Source organism: Neomonachus schauinslandi, chromosome 14 (genome assembly GCF_002201575.2).
Source record: "Neomonachus schauinslandi chromosome 14, ASM220157v2, whole genome shotgun sequence".
Classification (NCBI taxonomy): Eukaryota; Metazoa; Chordata; class Mammalia; order Carnivora; family Phocidae; genus Neomonachus; species Neomonachus schauinslandi.
Window position 1 is genome coordinate 46175278 of NC_058416.1, and position 17403 is coordinate 46192680.

A 17403-nucleotide genomic window follows, 5' to 3' on the forward strand; every position below is an offset into this window, starting at 1 on the left:
GCTACCACCAGTAAAGACAACCTGAGTGGCCAGAGGCCCCCTCCTGGGCACCCCTCTTTCCCTGCAGTCTCCTCCCCTCCACGCTCAGTCGAGTGAGGGCAGGATAGGGAGGGGAGGCGGACAGAGTTTTACAATATAAACCTAATGTTGGTGGGGAGACAGGACCCTGCATGAAACCCCTAAGATGACATCACCACACTGCCGCCCACCCCCGCCCTAGCCACACCATAGAACCAGGCCACTGTCCTAGAAACAGTACACATTGGATATTATGGACATTTGCTCTGGCTGGAGAAAAGACACTGCTGTCACCACTCCTCCTCCCCCTCCCATTCCCTGCTTCTCCACAGCCTATGCCTTCCCACCCAGCGGAATACCATAGAGCAGTTTCCAAAGACGTTTTAGCCCTTGAACCCTATTGTCAAACCATTCACCTCCTTTTCTTATCCTTAGAATATCCCATCACTGTGAGCCCTTCCAGAATCCTAGGGCTTCTTAAATTATTTGCAGTTGTCCCTATTAAGATCAGACCATAATGTTATAGATCAATCAATCACATTGTAGAGTGTCGAGGAGAAGAAAGAAAACCCCACCATAAGATGGGTGTCTGAATGTTCCACTTTATGAATTGATGTCAAGCCATATGTGATCTCTTAAGACGCCAAAGTTAGAGATGTAAATGATCAATTCTTTATACACGTAGGTTTACTTTAACGCACATTGTTTATAGGTGAGTGCTGTCCTGTTATTTAATATAAAATATAAAAATTAAAAATAGCAATCTTTTGGAACCATATTTAAAAACAACCACCTAAGGGATACAGAGATCTTTTACTGTTGTTGTTCTGGTTAAGGAAACACCACCAGTTCTGCCAAGAGTTTATCTAACCTGCACATATCCCTCTGTTCATTTCTCCCCCACTTTAGTTCATGGAAAAACATGAGAACAGTTTCTATTTTACAGTTTCTAGAGCTTGCAGCCTTCTAGGCAAATCTAGAAAACACTATTTCTCTGGGAATTAAAGGAGGAGGACAAGATGAATTTGAAAAGGAGAAAGACGGAGAGGAGAAGGAAGCTGCCGCCAATCACATACAGAGAATATCAAACACAAAAGGCACTTTAGTTCACATTTTGATTCCATTTCAGTAAGGAGCATGATAGAGAAGGACCGCGGACTCATTTGACCACGTGGACAGGACAGACCAAATTCATTCCTATTCAGCTAATGGAGAATTTCAAATAAGGTAAATGTTGCTTGTCTGATATTTATATAGGGCATTAAAACCCACAAATCTCTTGTGTGTGTGTGTGTGTGTGTGTGTGTTTTCCCAAAGACTCAAAGACCAGTTTATCATCTAAGACTTGCTTTATTTTCAAAATAATGTCTGCCTAGGTGAACGCATTTTCTAAGAGCTCAAGTTTGTTTTTAAGGCAACATTAATGACTAATGGTGAGTCATCCATTTTTGTGGCTTGGTACAGTAGTTTATATTTATATAATAGCTTAAAATTCAACTTTGAGCAATGTCCACAGCAGGGAAGAACAATTAGTAAATTCATTAATTGTGCTTTTGTGTACACTTTTATTCTCAAGGCTAATTATTTGTTTAAATTATTTTGCCTCTATCAAAAGTGTTACCACATGAAAATATTTCAGCTTTGGTTTCTGGTGTGAAATATAAGGCTTGGGAAGTTCGGACATTCTTCTGAAATGTAATCAGCTTGCATTTGCTAATGACTGGTACTCGACGTGGAGTCTTTTATTTAAGCATATAAGCAATTAGTTTGGGGGATGTAAGTGTACAAAGAATCATGATTCATGCCGCTGCTTATCCTTCTCTGCTGTGGACAATAGACATCTTCCATCTTTGACTTTTAAATATAATCAAACTCGTAAGTGTACCGTAAGTTGGAATCACGCGGGCTTATGCAGAGCAATGCTATGAAAGGACTACGTCAGTTGCCAAACCAATGCGCCAGTGTACATAATAAAAGTGAGGTTTTACTCTTTTTTCATGGAGAAGGACAAAAATCTCCTTCTCCTCTCTTTTCTAAATTCTGTGTGTCTGGGCTGTAGCTGTAAGATGAACCAGCTGCCGCTGGAGCGGATGCTTTCCAGTTCCCAGTTCCAGGTGTGGGGCCGGAAAAGAGATTGATGACTTAGTGTAGGCACAGCCAGTTTCCTCCACCAGGTACAAGGGAGCGACAGCAGAACAGAAACAGCCAGCCCTCCCTTCTCCAGCATCTTCCCAGCCTGGCTCGGTCCTCGGGGAGATGCACCGTCCAGAATGCACAGAAGGAGAAGCATGATAAGGACTCACTCAGGACCTGCTGCATCTTGGTGCCGGGCTAGGCATTTGATGGACAGATTTAATCATTGCAACCTCCATAAGAGGTGGGCATCGTTGAGTCCCATTTTTCAGAAGAGGAAATGGAGGCCAGACTGTAGATCAGAACCCAGAACCGTATGACCGCAAATCCAATGGCCTTTCCATGATACCATGTTGCTTTCCTGGCATTTAGCACAGTAGCTTGCCATAGGGGGTACTTCATTCATTCAGTCAATAAATATTTATTGAGGGCATACTACATGCCTGAGGATATAGCTGTAAACAAGTTAGATAAGGATTCTTGCCTTCAAAGATTTTAGTGATAGGCAGATGAATGTAGCCCATTCTAATAATGAATGTGTGTTGAATGAGGTTTGGCCAAATGCAGGCCAGCCCTGTAGCAACCCTTATTTGTGTGCCTTCGGGGCCAAATATTTTCATTCCAAGTGAAAACAAACAAAAAACCCCCAAAAACCTGAGGACCCCATTATCAAGCCTCCAAAGAGAAGCAGGAAGACTGTGAACCCGTCCCACGTGTCCTAGTTATATGGGAAACCAGTTAGTAAAAGATGGTGGCAGTGGGGTGTGGCTTCATCCCCTCAGTTGCAAACTCGCAGGACTCCAGGGGGAAGCTCTATCACTTGCACAGAGTGGGCTCTAGCATGTGCTTTTAGCATGTGCTTCTCTAGCATGTCAAAACAGAGCTCCCACAGCCAAGGAGACCAAGGAAGGGAGGCAGCCCACCCAAACATCAGGAAGAACAGAGGTGGATTTCAGGCTGAAAGTGTAGAGAAGGAGGACATGCCCGTAACTTCACAGGGGCTGCTTTCATTGTTAAATGTTTGTGTTCTGAGTCTGGTCACACTCTAAAACCCGATCCGCTAATCACAGGAATTACAGATGGGAAGGACCTATGAGGTCACCTTGCCGAGCCTGGCGTGCTGAGAATCCACCCCCACACAGGACTTTCAAGGCCTTTTCTCTACCAAGTGCACACATCCTGGAGGACTATGTTTTGCTCTGTCCTTCAAGAGCCAATTCCAGAATCCACCCACAGTAGATTTTAGACCAAAGATGCAGCCGGATGGGGGTCTATTTTTAATTTTCCAAAACACTGAACAGAAGCCTAGTGCCATGAAAAATTGCTGAGGACCCTCTCTTCCTCTGACAGTCCCATCCCACCATGAGATCTCGGGTTGGCCAGGAAACTGGGGAGGCAACTCCTTCTAAACAAAGCTGCTGTCCACGCAGCCTCACAGAAGGCTTATTGCTTAAATCCAGTCTGCCTGGTTAACACCCTTTCTGGGTTTAAAATAATCATTTGTGTGCACAAAGACTCAGCCACAAGATGTTCATCACAGTGTTGCTTATGGTTGGGAAAAAAAAAAAAATAATCTCCATGCTCAGTGATAGAAGGTTGCTTAAATAAATCATGAATAAGCATATAATGTAGAGAATATTATGAAGCCATTAAAAATAATACACCAGATGAGTGCTAAGGATACGTTTCATCACACTAGTCAGTGAAAAAGATAGGCTACAAAAAGTATGTGGAGGGCGCCTGGGTGGCTCAGTCGTTAAGCGTCTGCCTTCGGCTCAGGTCATGATCCCAGGGTCCTGGGATCGAGTCCCACATCGGGCTCCCTGCTCGGCAGGAAGCCTGCTTCTCCCTCTCCCACTCCCCCTGTTTGTGTTCCTGCTCTCGCTATCTCTCTCTCTGTCAAATAAATAAATAAAAATCTTAAAAAAAAAAAAAAAGTATGTGGAGCGTACTGTTACTCTCTGTCTAGTTTTCTAAGACACATGCATGAAGGACAGAATAATGACATAACTAGTTCTGAGAAAGGACTAACCAGGGGCACCTGGGTGGCTCAGTCGTTAAGCGTCTGCCTTCAGCTCAGGTCATGATCCCAGGGTCCTGGGATTGAGCCCTGCATCGGGCTCCCTGCTCAGCGGGAAGCCTGCTTCTCCCTCTCCCACTCCACCTGCTTGTGTTCCCTCTCTCACTGTGTCTCTCTCTGTCAAATAAATAAATAAAATCTTAAAAAAAAAAAAAAAGGACTAACCAGTACCATTTTCTTCCCTGCTACTTTTCAATCTTTCCTACAATGGCTATGTGTTACTTTTGTAATTAGATACAGAAATGTTACTTAAAAACGTTAAATTATGCTTCTTTTTGCCTGGCTACATTTCCCACAATCATCATTCACAGAATCCCTGTAACAGGAAGAGAGGGAAAGACAACTTGCCCCTTTTCTCCTAGCTGACTGCTGGGTGGCCTGGGTGCCCATGTGTCCTTAGGACAAGTGCAGAACCCATGGCAACGGTCAGCTGTGACTCAATCCCACCACCACTCACACAGCTCCTTTACTGAACGGACTCCCAGAGGATTGAAAGGGTGAACGCCATTCCCACTGCAGAGAGCGTTAAGACTAAGGAGTTTCATGCTCATCTGAGGAAGCAAGAACACTCACCCAGGTTTTTCTGCTGTAGCATCACATGTTCATCTGAAAAGGATCTTATTTATTGAAGGCCGTTGGTAGCTTCTGCAACATGTCTTCCCTGTAAAGGGGAAACTGAGACCAAGAGGGAGGGGCCAAGTGTCTTACCCTTTCACAGGCAAGTGATGTTGGCCCAACCAGGATAGGACCCTGAGAGTGACTCTAACTCTCTCTGTCTCCTAACTCTCTCTGTCCCTTAGGTGCCCACCAAACTCCTATTCATACCTCATGGCCCACCTAAGCATCACCTTCCTAGTGAATTCTCCCAGACTCCCTTAAGCAGAGTTGGTCTTGCCTCTCTCTTATCACTGTCCCTTATACATAATCCAACTGTTGCATTTTTGAGATTACATTGCCATTATTTAACCCTGAGTCTGGCTCTCTTACTGGACTTGAGGGTGGAGTTTATCTCTTTGCATTCCTAGTGGCTAGTGTATCATAACTATTTAATAATAATCCCAAGGGTTTATAGGCATTACAAAGCTATAATCTGCCACTGTTTCTAAGAGTTAGGAGGTGGGAGGAGACGCTGACCATGCGAGAGTGTGCCCCAGTGTCCTGGAGGGGTAGGCACTGTGCATCAGGGGCTGTATAAGACAATCTGGAGATAGAAACCTCTTTCCTGCCACTAAAGGAGGACAGATGTTGTAATAAGTGATAGTTTCCATTGGAGGATTGCCTGGGAAATAAGGCATTAGGAATCTGATGGGGTGGATGGGTAGTCACATGACATTCTAGAAAGACCATAGCTTTGAAGAGAGATGCACCAGAATTTGAATCCTAAGTCTACACCTTACTACAACCCTGGGCACATTATTAAACTTCTTTGAGTCTCAGTTTTCTCGCCTAATACTGGTAATTACTTTGCAGAGCTGTTGATAGCATTAGAGATCATGATTGCAAAATCCCTGGCACATGGTCAGTACTCAATAATGGCCTTCATTATAATACATTCTTGATTCCACAGACAGTGAATCAGGGCCCACATACAATACTCATGGAGTTGATCCTCCAGATGCAAGCTGAGACAAGAGGGAACCAGAGAGCTTCAACCAGCCTCCGAGAGGAGAGGAGCTCGGGAAAGAACTCTGGGCCCCTTGAGTTCAGGGGAATGAGCTCTACACAGTACATTATTCTCCCCATTCTTCCAGAAATAGAGAAAAGGATGGGCGTCCCCCCAGTGACAACTGGTCTGCTTGCAGTTACTCAGGAGACTGGGGCAGGGAGCAAATGATATATTTGAAGAAGTGACAGCAGCAGGGTGACCAAGACCCCAAGGGGTGGTGTTTGGGCAGGATATGCTCACCAGCACACAGCAGAGTCCTGAGGGCATGGCTTTTGGACTGGGCTTTTGGGAAGCCACCTGTGGGGAGGTGATGACAGACTACTTACATGAGGAACGACACTCATCAGGTGCACCTCCCTGCCCAGGGATGGGAGCACCACATCAGCAAGGGTGTCAACAGTTTATCTGGGATCCACTTATCCCATGATGGACCAGCCCCATCTTCACCAGCTGGGAGCAGGTGGAGACAGATGCTTGAGGAAGAGCAGGATGAGGATCTTTTTTAGACAGGCTCTAGAGCAGGCATATCTCTTTCTTTTTCCCTCTGGGCCAGTCCCTTGAGTGAGGCCTCTATCCCCCAGTCTTAGCTTGCACACCCCTCCTGGGGGAAACCATCCTGAGCCCCTGTGACTGGCGTGGCTGTCGTTCTTAAGCCCCCTTTGATTACCACTGCAACTGACATGTGCTTTGTATTGGTCTGTTTCTTTGCCTATTTTTCCTAGAGGGTAAACACATATAGACAGTGCCTGATACATAATCCGTGACCAATAAATAGCCACTGAATGAGTGGATGGGTGGTAAAAGAACTTTGTGAGTGGAAAACCACCATTATTATCAGTATGTTATTATTTGGAACATTATAGCACAGGGAGCAGGCACATGCTTTTTCTTTTTATTTCTCTCCTTTAATATACATATGTACATATACCCACCCAACCATAGGACCAAGAATTTGGGAATACTTCAACTCAGTTAAACTCAAAAAATATTTATTGGGCACCTAATAACTGCTAGGCACTTTTTAAAGTAAAAGGATATACCAGTGAACAAAACAACATGCACTGTGATAATATATGCCATTCTAATAATTGCTTGGAAAACCTGCCATACAGCCAGGGCAATTATCTCATACTTTAAGTCTGTATTTAGAGTTCTTAAAATTCTGTTTTGATTCAGACATTTCCAGGAGTAGAGTTCATCATGGAATCTTGAAAAGCAGACCAGTGGGAGATGATTTGTCCTTCACTATAGCAAAGACAATGAATTTCCATGGGTAACATTGATTGTCATGGTCCCCAGGAGGCACCTCTTTGCAAAACCACTGGACATACACCCTTGACTTTCAATGTTTTCCTCTGACGTGAGCATAAACAAATGGATTCTCTTTTTACCTGTGTGTTTAACGTGAAGGTTGAGTTCATCTGTCTTTTTTTTTTTTCCTAAAAATGGAAATACAGCTTCTGTGAACATCGTCTTGAGTTTATCATTCAGCTTTTTAAAGAAACAGATTGAATCTCATATTTTCCCCTCCCCTGACTAAGATAGGGACACTCCCCATCTGTTGGTTGCCTTTCCATACAGCAGGTCCATCCACTGAGATCCCTAAATTGTTTTCAGTGAGTCCATTACTTTGAGTACAAATGAAAATTCCATTCCACTCCCACTAAATGAAGAGGTACTTCAATCACTCGTGGTTTACCTTTATGAAACGAGTCAAAAGGAAGGTGGGGTTAAAGATCCTAGATGTTTTGCGACCATTTTTATCACTACCAGGGAAAATGATTTCAAAGTACCTGTTCTACCCTTGGTGGGTGAACAGCGCCATCCTCCCATTTAGAGTTAAGTCATCATAAATTTGGTGCTAATAGGTGTCCAGACCTGGGTCGACCGCATGAACATCAGAAGACTCAAAACAAGATGACACAGCATCTGCTCTCATAAAAGGAATCACAGTTTTTTTGAGAAAACCAAAATTAAATAGTTGAGGAACTAGGAGATGCTAAAAGACATATAGAGCTAAGAGTAAGTATTTGCAAAGAGAGGAAGAAGAGATCCCTGGGTTGAGGCAACTCCCAGCAGATGTCACAGAGCATATCAGACTGGAGGATGGACCTTGAAGATGGAGAGGTTTGGACTTTAGTGGGCTTTGAAAGGAGGGTGAGCAAGAACATGGTCAGAAGAGTTGTTTGATGGGAAGAGTGAGAACATCATTCAGGCTGCTGGATGGCTCCTGTGCAAAATGAATTGGAAATAAGTTTAGAAAAGAGAATTTAAGTTAAACTGTGGATGTTACTAAATACTGGGCTGAGGAGTTTAGGTTTCATCTGCTATGCAATAAAAAGCCATTTGTCAAGTCATGGATGGAGGAGTGGCTATAGAAATATTCATTAGGCAGCAGCCTTCACAATGAACTAGGAAAGAGAATGGAGCTTTTTTAAAAAATCAGTCAGAGGGAAGAGCTGTTGATAAGTTCGGTTAGAGTCACAACCTTGTGATTTGAAAGAGGAATTGACACATTGAGAAATTATAAATTAGGATCGGCTAAGGATATGTAGGACAGGATAAAATAAAACATAAGTCTAGAAGGGCAAACAGCAAACTCCAAAACACAATACTTGCAACATTCATAGCATAACCTTGGTAAAATTTACCAAAAAAAAAAATAAAAAGGAAAAGAAAGCCTCACAAATCAATAGTAAAATAGAACAAATTAGAAAAATGGACAAAGAACATGAATAGGAAAATTTCCACAGAAATCTAAAAGTCTATTGAACATGTGAAGCCATATTTAACCACACTAAGGTATGCAAAATTAAAAAAAAAAAAACAAAGATATTATTTTTGCCTATTGATTTGGGCAAAAATAATGATAATTGTTCAATTATAATACCTAGTGTCTGCAGGGAATACACTGTATATGGGAAGGTAAATGGTATATCCTTTCTGGAGAGCAATTTGGCAATATCAAAAATATTATAAATATTTTTATTCATCTTGGGCTTAGGTTTTCTCTACTTTTCATGAGTCAAGTCTCATGTATATACATCAAAGCCTTAGTCATAAATGATATAACTGAAAATAATCTACATGTCCAATAATAAGATGTTGGATATAAAAAGTATGGAATATTATATAGACATTAGAATCAGTGAAGAAAAATCTTTAATACATGGGAAAATGTGCATAACATATTCTTAAGTTAAAAAAGCAGATTATAAACAGCTTGCAAGATATGTTCTTAATTTTTAAAAATCTGTGTATATAAATAATATGTAGATTTTGGATTCTAATTCATACAAGCTAACTGTAAAAAGATATTTTTGATACAATCAGAGAAAACCAAACATGGTCTAATTATACCATGAAATTGAGTATTTATTGTTAATTTTGTTAGGTATGATAATGACAGTTTAGTTATGGTTTTAAAAAGCTTTTATTGTTAGGGATACATACAGGAGTGTTATAGGGAATTTGCTTTACAGTACTCAAAAATAAAGACAATTAGATAAAACAAAAATGACAAAATGTTAATAAGTATTAATTATATAGTTCTCTCTATTTGAAAATTCCCATAATAAAAATGTTAACTTAAAAGAAGGCAGAACCCAGCCACACTTTTAAAATAATGTATGTGTATGCATAGAAAAAGTTGGAAATAGTATATACCAAAATAGTTACAATTTGCTGGTTAGACAAACAGTCGATTTTTATTTTCTTGGTTTTTTTTTTAAATAAATATATTTTTCAAATTTCTACCATGAACATATAATACTTTTATAGTAAAAAAAAGAACTCTAGGGGTGCCTAGGTGGCTCGGTCAGTTGAGCATCCAATTCTTGATTTTGGCTCAGGTCATGATCTTAGGGTCGAGAGATCCAACCCTGCATTGGGCTCTGCCCTCAGCAGGAGTCTGCTTGGGATTCCCTCATTCCCTCTTCCTCTGCCCCTCCCCCCACTCACGCTCTCTCTCTTGCTCTCTCTCTAAATAAATAAATAAAATCTTTTTTAAAAAGAACTCTAAATGCTCTTTTTTAAGCTTCCTAGTTTTGACTTTAAAGAAGTAAAGGAAATGGTGACACCAATAGCTGAAATGGGGAAGATGAGAACCAGAGAACGTTTGGGAAGGAAGCACTCAAAACAGGGCTTGAAGAAGTGGTGGTGATGGTAGATATCTGGATAGAGTCCTGAACTCAATGGGAAAAGGAAGTTGAGATGATGAAGGGATTGGGAAGGCAGGAGCTCTGAGTTTAAATCTTAGAAGTACACGGATGTTAAGTACAACAGCTTTGCAGGTCTACCTTGGGAATAATGGTTTTGAAAACTAAAGTTGGTTTTCCTCTCATTCATTTATTCCACATGGTCCAGGTACTGTTCTAGATGCTGCAAGCACCGTGGCGAAATGGAGACACTTAAATATGTCTTCACGGACTTACAAACAAGCAGCAGAGAGAGAGGTTAGACCCCAAACGACACAAAAGGTCAATTGTAATAACTATTATGAAGGAGAAGAACAAGATACCAGAAGAGCCTGTAACAGAAAGACTCGACCTAGTTCTCTGACATTCTGGGAAAATTTCCTAGGGAAGTTTTGTTTCTGAAGGATAAGCAGGAGTTCAGCAAAGAATGGGGCAGGAACATTCAGACCAAAGGATGAGCTCACCCAAGGTCTTGATGCTGGAAAAAAACAAAAACAAAAACAAAACAAAAAAACATGATCACTTGAAGGACAACGAGAAAGCCAGTGTATCAGGAGCAGAAAATGAGGGATAAAGGGTATAAGACAAAACTGGAGAGGGAGGCCATGGAGAACATGCAGAGGTTTCTGGGCCATGATAAGGACCGTTACTATGACAGTATTTTATTCTTGGTGAACGGGGAGGCCAGTAAAGGAGTGCAGGTATAAGGGTGGTCTCTGCAGTGCAGGCATATGAAGAGAAGTCCTGCCAAGAGTATTCAGAAGCCTATTGAACAGTCAAGGTGGAAGAAGTCAATGCTTTGGACTGGGATGGTAGCTGTGGAGGGAGAGAAAAGTGGGCAGATTAAAAAATATATTAAAATTTCCTAAGGGAGAAGACAAACTGGCAAAGGGGACTGAGAAGCAACCAGAGAAATAGAAGATCAGGAAACTAGAATCAAGGAAAGCATGTTTTTCTGGAAGGAAAGAGTGGTCAAGTAGGTTGGTCGCTACTGAACGGTATACATTGGAATTAGCAAAATGCGAGTCACTGGTGACTTTGCGAGGGCAGTGGGATCAAGTGCTGAGTGGAGAGGTGGGGAGATTGGAGAAGTGAAGTGTTGACATGGGTGCTGAGACATTTGCTGGAAAACAAGAAGACAAAGATGAGTGGGGGATCTGTTTAAATTTGAACTTGTATGTAGGAATAATCCTGGAAAGAAAATAAGAGAAGTAGTTGTATAAGGTTTGTCAGAAGTAAGAAGAGGTGGGATTCCGAGTACGGGGGGGGCGGGGCGGGGGAGAGACAGGACTGTCCTCAGCAGGAGGCACACTTCCCCTGACTTCCCTGGGGGCAAAGAGGAGAGTGATGGACAGACTCAGGGGTGCTTATAGATCTACTGGCAAGAACTTGAGGGAACTCCTTTCTGATTCCCTATGGTTTACGTGTGGTGTGTGTTGTGTTTGTGGAGTGTGTGTATATTTGCACATGTGGGCTCCAAGAACAGAGTGAGAGGTAGGATGGCTGGAAGAGAAGTTCTGAAATAATCATGACACACAGTGGGGGAGCCTACCAGCCAGAGAATTAAAGACAAAGGAAGAGGAGGCTCTGAGTCAAAGTCAAGTTCAACTGAGTTCCAAATGTGGACAAATGACGGGGCGAGGGGATATCCCCTTCTAAAGCCATGAGAGAATAACAACCAGAGCTGCGGGTGGGCCACTAACGTCACTGCGGGGAGCTGGACAAGTGGAATCATAAAAATGGTAATGAGGGCCAGCGCTCTTCGAAGGTAGACCGCGTACACCGGGCACTCTGAGGACCACCATGCAGTAACTCACCGAACCCTGACTCCCTGGAAGAGCCGAGGAAACAAAGGCTTGTACACATCGCCCAAGGTCAGACAGCTTGCAAGTAGAAGCAGAATTCAAACCCACTTTACTCTGCGGCATCTATGAGGTTCCAGGCCTGAAAGAAGCCTGTGGGACACCAGAGTTTCACTTAAAATCCTACTATTAATTAATTTCAAATAAAATAAAGCTTCTCCCCAAACTCCCTAACCCTTTCCTGTTTTATTTTTCTCCGTAGTACTTATCAGTCTCCATTATACTCTCATGGCTCGCTTATTCACTTTGCTTAGGATCTGACTTCTGCCAGGTTTCCCACCTTAGCCACACGTGTCTGGCTACATGGCTCCTCTCAACATTTTTCATTCATGGTGCCTGTGTCCCTCCTAACAACTGAATATAAGCCATAAGGAGCTCCAAGGTCAGGAACCTGAAACAATGAAATTATCTCTGGATATACATTTAATGTCACGAGGGTATCATTCCTTGCAAAAAAAACCCCCAAAAACCAAAACCAAACAAAACAAAAACAGGGCTGTTCTTATGAAGCGCTTGTATCTGGATCCCAGCTCTAGTACTTACTGTTGGTATGACGGTCAACTCTGTCATCTCTGGGTATGGCTTCCCCACCTATAAAATGGGCATAATAATCCCTGCTCACAAGCCTGTTGGCAGGGTTAATGTAATGTTATACCATGTCCCTGGTGCACGGATGGTGCTTAATAAATAATAACATTTTTCCAGCCCTTCCCTTACTCACTGTTTGTCCTGCTGTTACCAACTCCCCAAATAATGTGACCAGGGACTCTTCACTCATTTCTTTTTTTACTGCCCTAGAACAAAGGGAGCATAATCAAGAGTGGAAACATTATTTGATATCTGCTTCAAAAGCAGTCTGTGTTTGATGTGTGATGCTGATGTGTGATACTCGATCTATTAGATATTAGTATTAGACTGCCGGCTTTGTGCTGTTTATATTGGTAACATGACCCTGACCAGATTCCCAGCTGTGAGCATTAAAATGTGGGCTTTCAGTGGTTGTTGGGCTTTTTTCCTCCTACTGCCAGGATGAGGTTGAATAAGCAGCCAATGTAACAGCCTTCAGCTGAGTGTGCTGAACTCTTAAAATTCAAAAATCAGGGTCTAGGGAAATCTTCACACCTCACGTTGCCTCCCCACCTCCCAACTACCTCAAGGTGCTCCTTGGATTCTATTTCTTAGGCTGTGTTCACCATCCTTACCCTAGACTTGCCCATCTGAAAGCTCACAGACCCTGCTGACTGATGAAGGAAAGAGGCCAGGCAGGAGAAGATTGGAGGAAGGATTTGCAGAAGAGAAAGCGGGGCAGGTTGTGGCTCCCAGTAATGACCAAGAGAAGAAGAAAAATGAGTGAGAAGGAGGAGGAAAAGAGGAGGGTGGAATCAGGAGGAAGAGGACAAAGAGAAAAAGGAGGGGGAAAAAGAGGGATAAGAGGACTAGTATGTACTGAGCATTTGATACATACCATGCTGTTCTCAACCCACTTAATTTCATTTTTCTCAACAATCCTACAAAGTAGGTCCTTTAGTACCTTAAGGACAAGTCTCTGTTCTGCCACTCCTGTCCTTTCCCCCAAGCAATTCTGGGCACCAAACATGTTTTTCCACTCCACAGAATAAAATGCAACCTCTGCAGCAGGCTGTTCAAGGTTCTACGGGAACAGGCCTCCACGGGGGAGGGCATCACTTAGCATCAGCCAAACTCAAATTCTCTTGAGAGTAAAAGCAAGCGCCATTTGCAATTATGCTGGGAAAACAGATGAGAACCCAGACTGCCAGGGGCTAATGGGGATGCATTATCCCCTTCACATCCAGCCGATGCTGCCCACCTTCCTGAGGTACTGCATCCGCCAATTCTACCACGCTATGTCACGTATGTGGCAGACTGACCAGACCCTACCTTCCCCATTCCAACCTGGAAGCCCCATTCTTCAGCACCTATTCAGAAACAACTGCTTCTGTGATGTTCACCTCAAGTTTTTCAAAGCCAGCTTGCAGAATGGTTAGAGCCAAGATACTGTACCCTCGATGAATCCAGGCGTTCAAATCCCAGCTGCACCACCGGCATGCTGCTTGTGCTCGGGCAACTCACTCAAGTTCTCTATGTCTTGGCTCCCTATTTTTTTCGTAATGTTGAGATAATAGTCCCTTCTTCATGGGGTGGCTTTGAGGACTGAGCGAGTTCATGAGTGAGTGGGACTTTGGGGGGGATGTGTGCCACATAGTGATGTGGAGCACAGATGTGCATGTGCTCATACATGTATGCACACCTGAACCCCACCTGTAAGGCACAAATTTTCTCCTTTGAGGACAAAAAGAAATTGTCAAGTGGAATGTTAAATGCTTAAGAGTTCGTAGATCATTTCGTCTATAATAACCCCCAGTTTTTATTATGGTGATTTTGACATCATCTTAATCAATACAACATGTTAAAATTTCTAAGATCCCTCTAGGACTCAAGTAATTCTATAAGCTATCCCACATAGGCTTCTTGCTGGCAGGAGTGTGGGATGGTCTCAAAATGCCTTCTATAAATAAGCAGAATAGGCTCCTATCCGTGTGATGCTATTTTGGAGTTCAGTAACATTTATTTTACCTAAGACCTGCCTTATTAAAGTGCTAATACTCCTGAGATAAGTAACTGATCTTTTCTATCTTCAGTTATTTTTACCTTAGTGTGAATGCATTTCAAATCCTGTTTGAGTGAAGGCATGGGAGAAGATACCAGATATTCCTAAGGGTTGGAAGCAGGAACTTCAAAGGGTAAGAAAGACCATCAAAAGGCAAGACTTCAGATGACAAAGATGAATTCTGTCCACATCACACTTTCAGTCAGAGTGAAACACCTTTGCAAGGCTCATAATGCTGAACATCCAGGCTAGGCTGAGTCTTAGCTAGAAGTGGCCAGATAACCACTCCAGCCCCCCACCAACACCGCCCTAAACACACACACACACACACACACACACACACACACACGCACGCGCGCGCGCGCGCGCGCGCATGCACTTGACTCATTTAAGTCATCTGCCTCCCTCAAGTCTGGGTTAACAGGGACTTTTGCTATTGTTGTTGTTATTCTCTGGCTGTCATTTTGAAGCTTTTTCCCCCACAGATTTTAATTAAATGTTCCAGAGGGGAGAGATTTCCAGCATTTAGTTTTGAACTTTTGCCTCACATTGTTACCAATTAAAATATGACTAACAACAGAACACACTTTCTTTTTCTTCAAGCATCACCCCCAACAGAGACAATGGAACTTGAACCCCATATTATTATTTTCCATGCTGTTTGACTTAAATCAGAGAAAAGCTTTTTGGAAAGTTCTTTGAAAACTTTTCGACAATCTCATTTGGTCTCCCCCCACCCCATTCCATGTATATATCGGGCGGAATTCTCTATAGTCTGCCTTCTCTCCAATTTTCATGTCAGACCTCCTTCTGTAATATAGAGCACTGGTCCCCGCTGCATGACTGAAAGCCAAGCCATGGTGGACGGCTTTAAAGATGATACTAATACACAGATAGAGGGTGCAAATCCATCTGAGCCCAGCCTGGCCAGCAGCCCTCCACTTCTGTCCCCCTGGGGCCTCTTTTCCCTTTCCCTGCATCTTTGGCACATCCCTCAGGTTCCCAGCCAGCTCTCAGGTAAGAGTCTTCTACCGCACAAAAAAAAGAGAGCATAACGTTGATGAAGAGCCCAGGGCCGCCCTCTCCATGTCTTAAGGGTGTCCAAAATGGCATCCTTTCTTCCCCCTAACCCTCATCTTCAGGAATTCCTCCTCTTCCTATGCAGCTGATTCCTTTCCTTTCTACCTACCTTTGGTGCTTGGTTAAAAAGTATTTCCCCTTCTGTCTCATGCATTTTTATTCTCCTTCTTTACCATCTCTCAAACTGAAAATATATGCACAATTCTTCCCTCATTCTAACAAACCTCCCTGCAAACTCTTCCCCCAACCCCATCACCTTGTCTTTCTCTTCCACCACCAGACTGCTGGATAGAATGGTCCATGTCCCTCACTACTACCACCTCAACTTCGATCACACACTGGCCCCCTGAAAGTTGGACCCCACTGTATTAGATTCTATTGACAGTGTGATAAAGATCCACGGGCTCCAACAAAAGTCAGGAAAGGACCTGGTACTTAATAAATTGCCCTTGGATTCAGGCGAGGACTTCGGTAATAGTATGGATAATGTAATAAATAAAAACAAAAAGTGGCGCTTAAGACTCAAGTGTCCTCCCTCTTTTCCATCTGGAACCAAGGAGGGTGCAGAAGGGAAGAAAAAGAAGATTCCCACTGAGCCAGAAACCCTTAAGAAAAAGCAAAGGAATTTCGCAGAGTTGAAGTTCAAGCATCTGAGAAAGATGTTTGCCCAAAAAGATGCTTCGAAAGGCAATCTATGAAGCCTTCGAAAGGCTTATCTGTGAAAAGCTGAGCATTACCACAAGGAATATAGGCAGATGTACAGAATGGAGATTCGAATGGTGAGGATGGCAAGAAAAACAGGCAACTTCTATGTACCTGTGGAAACCACACTGGTATTTGTCATCAGGAGCAGGGTCATCAGTGGTGTGAGCCCAAAGGTTCAAAAGGTGTTGTAGCATCTTTGCCTTTGCCAGATCCTCAGTGGCACCTTTGTTAAGCTCAACAAGGCTTCAGTCAATATGCTGAGGATTGTGGAACCATATATAGCCTGAGGGGGACCCAGACCTGAAGTCAGTGAATGAATTGATCTACAAGCGTGGATATGGCAAAATCAACAAGAAGGGAATTGCCCTGACAGAGAACACATTGATTGCATGATCTCTTGGTAAACACGGCACCATCTGCATGGAGCATCTGATTCACGATGTCTATACTATTGGAAAACGTTTCAAAGAAGCAAACAACTTCTTATGGCCCTTCAAATTATCTTCTCCATGAGGGCGAATGAAGAAAAAGACCACCCATTTTGTAGAAGGTGGCAATGCTGGCCACAGGGAAGACCAGATCAATAGGATTATTAGAAGGATGTACTAAGGTATCTACCATGATTATTTTTTGTAATTTCATCATTTAATAAACGACTACTTTCAAACTGAAAATAACAACTCAAGTGCCCTTTTCTGGTCTGTTTCCTGAGCCAAAACTAGTCTGAGAATGCCTAGACCCAGTGGAGGGTGGGGGGTGTCCGTGTCCACACCAGTCCTTGACATTGAGCCCGTGGGACATAAAAGAGCAGGAGATGGGGACCTGGCCTTGCTACAGGGAGCATGATTCCAGCTGGGAGAATGTCAGGCAAGAGAGAAGCAACAGGACATCTGACTGCTTGCTTCTCTGGACCTCTGAGGCTCACGTGATTGTTTACACGTGCAAAGAAGAAATGGAGGTCTCTACCTTTCTAGAGGTTTCTGCCCATTCTTCCCTGTCCTATCACCTTCCTGCATGTTCTCCAGTCCAGCTCC

At 43.0% G+C, this 17403-nt stretch overlaps 1 pseudogene; it reads left to right on the plus strand.

The window, feature by feature from the left end:
• The first annotated feature begins 10656 nt into the window (after positions 1–10656).
• On the plus strand, positions 10657–16978 carry LOC110576942 (annotated as a pseudogene).
• The last annotated feature ends 425 nt before the right edge of the window (positions 16979–17403 follow it).